Source organism: Marmota marmota, unplaced genomic scaffold (genome assembly GCF_001458135.2).
Source record: "Marmota marmota marmota unplaced genomic scaffold, marMar, whole genome shotgun sequence".
Classification (NCBI taxonomy): domain Eukaryota; kingdom Metazoa; phylum Chordata; class Mammalia; order Rodentia; family Sciuridae; genus Marmota; species Marmota marmota.
The window spans coordinates 1634271-1639920 of NW_026000080.1; positions in this window are offsets into that span (position 1 = coordinate 1634271).

Genomic DNA, 5650 nt, shown 5'->3' on the forward strand with positions numbered 1-5650 from the left:
GCAGATTGAGTAAAGGTTGCCCTCCTGAGGGCATGACCATCATCCAATCAACTGAAGACCTAAGTAGAAGAGAAAGGTTGACTTGCTATGAGTAGAAGAGAACTCCTCCTGCTCCACCCACCACCTGAGCTGAGACAGCAGCCCTTTCCTGCCTTAGGACTCAAGCTGAAACACTGGCTCCTCTTGGGCCTGGAGCCTGCTACCTTTGGCACACTGTAACCACACTACCAACTCTCCTAGTTCTGAAGCCTTTGAAATTGAACTAGAAATACATCACTGATTCTTCTGGATCTCCTGCTCACCAACTGCAGATCTTGGGACTTCTAAGCCGCCATAATCCTGTGAGTTAATTCCTCTTTATTTATATCCTGTTTGTTCTGTTTCTCTGCAGCAATCTGAGCAGGCACACCCGCTCTGTGTCTTTCCTCTATCACACCTACCCCTCTCCAACATATTAAATAGTTAATCAAGTCTATGGTTTATTATTTATTTCCTCCACTGGAAAGTAAGTTTCACATACATACACACAAACAACAACAACGAAAAAACTTGTTCAGGTCTAGATCTAAAGCCTCGCATCTAATAGGCCCTCAATAAATGTTGGAAGAATAAACAAATAAATGTAATACACCAAGTGGAAGTAAGTACTATGAAGAAAAATAGAACTAAGTCATGAAGACTCTAGAGGAGAACAAGGGCACCTCTTACATGGAGGGTGGTCAGGCCCCATGGTACAGTGACCATTGTTACCGGAATGGCCATATTATTTGTCTTCCAAACCAGGACATCTGCTTTTAATTAAACTTTTCATTCTGAAAGGCTTGTAGATTCACGTGGAGTTAGAAGAAATACAGGAAGATCCCATTTACTCTCTACCAGTTCCCCAAATAGTGACATCTCCCCCCCCAAAAAAAATAGTATAGCATCACCAATCACCACCAAGATATAATATTTATATAATTCACAATCTTATTTCTCAATTTAGCTTGTGCTCTTTTGTGTGATTACTTTTGTGCAATTATTCACATGTGTAGATTCCTACATGCACCACCCTGGTCAGGATATTGATAGTTCCCTGACTACAAGGATTCCTTGTTTTTCTTTTGTAAAACCACATCCACCTCTATGCCCCTCACCTTCACCCTTCCCAACCCTGGAAAACCAGTAATCTGTTCTCTGCCTATACTTTTTGCCAACTTGGACACTTCAGAGAGAAAAGGGGGACACTATTAATAACCATGGCAGCGCAACGGACAAATGAGGACTGTCCTTAGCAAAACATGACATGTGGCCTTCTGTTCGTTATAGAACAATAATAACAACAACGTCTAACTGTCTAACCGTTGTGGGATGTTTACAGCCTGCAAGGCACTGCACTGATCCTGGTCCCATTATCACTCTTAAAAGCTCAAAACAACCCTACAAGGACAATACGGTTATTACTCAGATTTTGCAGATAAAGAAATGGAAGCAGAGACATTAAGATGCTTGCTCAGGGTCCCAGAGTACAAAGCTTTCAGAGCCAGGAATCATAACCAAGTCTGTCTGGCTCCAAAATTTGCCTTTTTAACTCCTGAATATTAAACAAATAATTACAACAACTAATTTATTAAATAATTACAAGTGAGCAAAGTGTTTTGAAGGAGAAGTAGAAAACTCTACTGAAGCATAAAATGGGAATTGGAAAAATATCTACCTCACACAGAATTGTTGTAAGGATTAAAAAATATTAGTTGGAGTGCTTTGTATACCAAAAAAGCCTTTAAAATTTTCAGCGTTGTCAACCTATATACCAGGAGAAATGGCCTTATGTGGACATTCATCATCTTATATTTCCAAAATTTAAGAGCAATCTTCTTAAAAGTGCAGTAGCTTCCCATATATTCTTTGGAATACTGACATAGAACACTGGCTTTTAAATTTTTAAAAATATAGTTTCCAACTGCAGCCCAAAGGAAGCACTCTGTCTGCAAAACCATAAACTGTACAGCAAGTCCACCCCAGAGGCTGGAGGATCCATCACTGAGGGAAAGAGTCTTGAAGATCCAGAATCAAGTGGGATGTCCTAAAAGGAGGGTAAAAAGGACCACTGGATGGAGTAGAATGGATCACAAACAATTATGTCAAATTTCATCACAAGTTTCTAAAAAGGAGGAGCATTTAGGATCATTTACCTTACCACACATTTAAAAATAAATATTACCTTTAAGTGAATCCTAGATATCTTAATATGGCAGTGAGAAATCAACACAGCCCAGAGTATAGCTCTTGGGCTAAGTTAGGATATTAAACACAGGATCTCATGATAGAGCTGTCTTTAGCTGTCTAGGTCTAGACTTCTAGATTTACTGAGATCTTCTCCTGTGCTGATCTGAAGGTCAGAATGGTGGTGATCATCAGACCATACTTCAGCTGCCCTCAGTAGGGGTGGCAAGAAAAGGGATGGAGGTGGTTTAAGGGACCAGTGAACTCAGCATTGAAACAAACATCGGACTTGGGCCAAAAGACTGAATTTGAGTCCCACCTCTACTAACACAGCTAGGTGGTCTCAGTATCATTTCTCTATCTATAAAATAGGAATAAAATTATGTTTTATCAAAATTGTATGAGAATTAAATTAGATAAATTGTTGTCTGTATTAATTTTTTCTAAACCTAGTAAAAGTAAAAAAAAAAATTCTAAACCTTATAAAAATAAATTTTGAAAAAATAAAGTTTTGGTTTTTTTTATTTGAGAAATTGACAAACAGGAAACCCCTATCAGGAGAGCTAGAAGACAGGGAAGAGGGGGAAGGATAGAAGGCTGAAACACCCATAGGACTCCATCTAGGAAGGTCATGCACAGGAGCCTCAGGCCAATAGCAGGTTTTTAGGAGCATCCCAGGACTCTGCCTGGAAGACTATACCCTTAGAAGTCTCTGTGCCCAATTTTTCTCCTCAGCAGAATTTTGACCCTACATTACTATACCCATCTCCAGACCAGCTCAGATTGTTTTTTCTGCTTTCACACCAGAAGAAGATAGGCAGTGGGGAAAAGGTGGGTCAATCTCATTGACCAGGCCTCGGCAGACCTCACCTTCCCAGATGGACCTTCATTCATTCTAAATAAATCACACTGACTAAAATGGGGCTTCCTTTCACACATAGATGAACTCTCACCCTGCCATTTTTGTCTTCAAGGCTCTTTTCACTCCCTGACGTGATTTTGCATGTTGATTTGATTCCTTCATTACTACAATGTACGTGCACGGGGCAGAAAGGCCTGATATGTTTTGATCATCAACATATTGCCAATGCCTAGGTATGTGTGGTGCATACCTGGTGCCCAATAAGTATGTTTTAATAAGTGAATGAATGAATTCCATTCCCAGCTTTATTCTATTAACATTCCTTCATCTTAGCTGCCATGGGCAACTCTAAAAATTCTGCAATTCTGCGCTCTATTTAAAGCCTTTCTCTATCATTTGAATTTTTTTCCTTATTTTGGGTTTCCCCAAAAGTTGAGCTAGAGACAAGGGCTTCGGTGCCAGTAGTTTATCGGGAATGTGATCCAGGAGTGGAGAGAATGAGACAGGGAAGAGGAAAGAACCAACCAAGAGTGCCCTAGCTAAGTCGCTTTTGTGGACTGGGGGCACTCCGTTCTGTCTGGATTTCCTGAGGGACACATGGAATACTTCCCATAATGTGGAGAACAGGGTATCAATCCATACGCACTGAGTAGTTTGAAAAAAAAAAATAGATTAGTCCTTGACTCTGAGAAAGCTTTACTCTGAATGAAAATGAAAACAAGAAATGCTTATGACCTATTTACTGTACCAAAGGGAATTAAATTTTATGGAGTGCCTAACATGAGCTGGGAACTGTGCTAGGAGATTTTTTTTTTCTTATTTCATTATGACAACAATAGCTGCCAGATTTTGGAGTCCTACCATTTAAGTAGGTTCTTCATAAACATAATCTCACCAATTGTTACAGCTCAGTAAGAAGAGTTTTTGTCCCCACTTAAGAAAAAAAAAATGAGACTCAGGGAGAAGAAATAATTTGCCCTAGGTCACACCACTAATACATACCAAGTCCTCTGACTCCATCTTTGTTCTGTAGAGAAACAGCTATATGAAAAATTCAGGGCTGTATACATTTGAGTGAATTACTACCTGACACAGACAAGAAAAGCTATAAGAACTCAAAGAAGAGAATGCACAGCTTCAGAGCTGTAGCTAATAATATTGTATTGTACTGGGAGTTTCCTAAGAGGGTAGATTTTAGGAACTCTTACTAAAGACAGAGAGGGGACAGTGGATATGTTCATTTTCAGGACTATGATAATCACTTCACTATGTATGTATTTATCAAAGAAATCACATTCAAAGAAAGGAATGATCTTCATGGGCTAGATGTAGTTTTAACAAGATTTCATTAATAAGATGGATCTTAAGTTTTTAAAAAGTTGTAAAAGTAAAAAGAAGAGAGTGGAGGAAAGAAGAGAAAGGACTCTTAGCCAAGAGAACAGCTGAATGAAAGGGATGCACACGGGCAACAGGCTTCACTGAGCCTGAATCCTTTCCCTTCCACGAACTCACCCAATATTCTCTTCCATGAGTAGGTGGTGTGCCATGGAATCACAAACATGAAAGATATAGATTTAGAACATGATCTGGGCCAAACAAAAAAGAAAAAAATAATAAAAAAAAAATATATCCAGATAGTTGTGATGTTTCTGAGACCCTGGAACATTAGAAACCCTAAATTTTTTCAGTGTATTTGAAAAGACATACATTCACTTTGTACAGCCCGACAGCCGTGGAATGCTAATAGCATTTAATTTCCTTGACTTCTAACCCTCCTAACCTGCTGTGCTGCTGGGACGACTGTGTAAATCAAAATATGCTGCGTTGTATGGGGAATATGCGTTATCAACTCACTTCAAACTGCCTGGTAATTTTTTAAAACACGGTTCACAAAGTAGTCTGTATGCCATTTTTGTTTTTAGAAGCCTTTCTTCTGAGCCATGACACAACTGGTTAACATAAACATCAAAAACAACACACAATAAAGAAGAAAGCAGAAAAAAAGAATTCAGAAATGGATGAGGGAGGCCAAAATATCCCCAACATCCCTCCCACCCCAACTGTTCTAAATGTTCTTCCATTTTCAATAAGAAAAAAATTGGAATATTGCCTTGGGTCTACTAAATCATTAGCAAATTAAGAACCTGTTTTTAATAACATTTAACTTGTAAATAATGCATTAATTGACTAGCCTGAATGTTAGCTTGAGCATTTGAAACTCTGCTGCTAAATTTGTAATGAAAGAAATGTGCTGTAACAGTAGGCTATATGGTGAATAGAACAGATTAAATATGACAGTTGATATTTGTGAAAATGGGGTTATAATTAGAGGACACCTGCAGCTGTTTTCCAACCAAAACAACAGAAATTAAACTTGCATAAAGTGTGTGCGTGTGTCACATTTGCTATTGGTGCGTTTCTTTTGTTCTCCTTGAGTCTCGTGTTGGTTTTCTCCCCCTTTTTGTCAGGTCATATGTCTAAAGAAGCAACAAGTGACCATTTGCTGGATACGCTTTATTGGATCTCTAAGTGATATATCCTGGGGAGTAAAAAAAAGACAAGTCTTCCCCCCCCCCCCCCCCC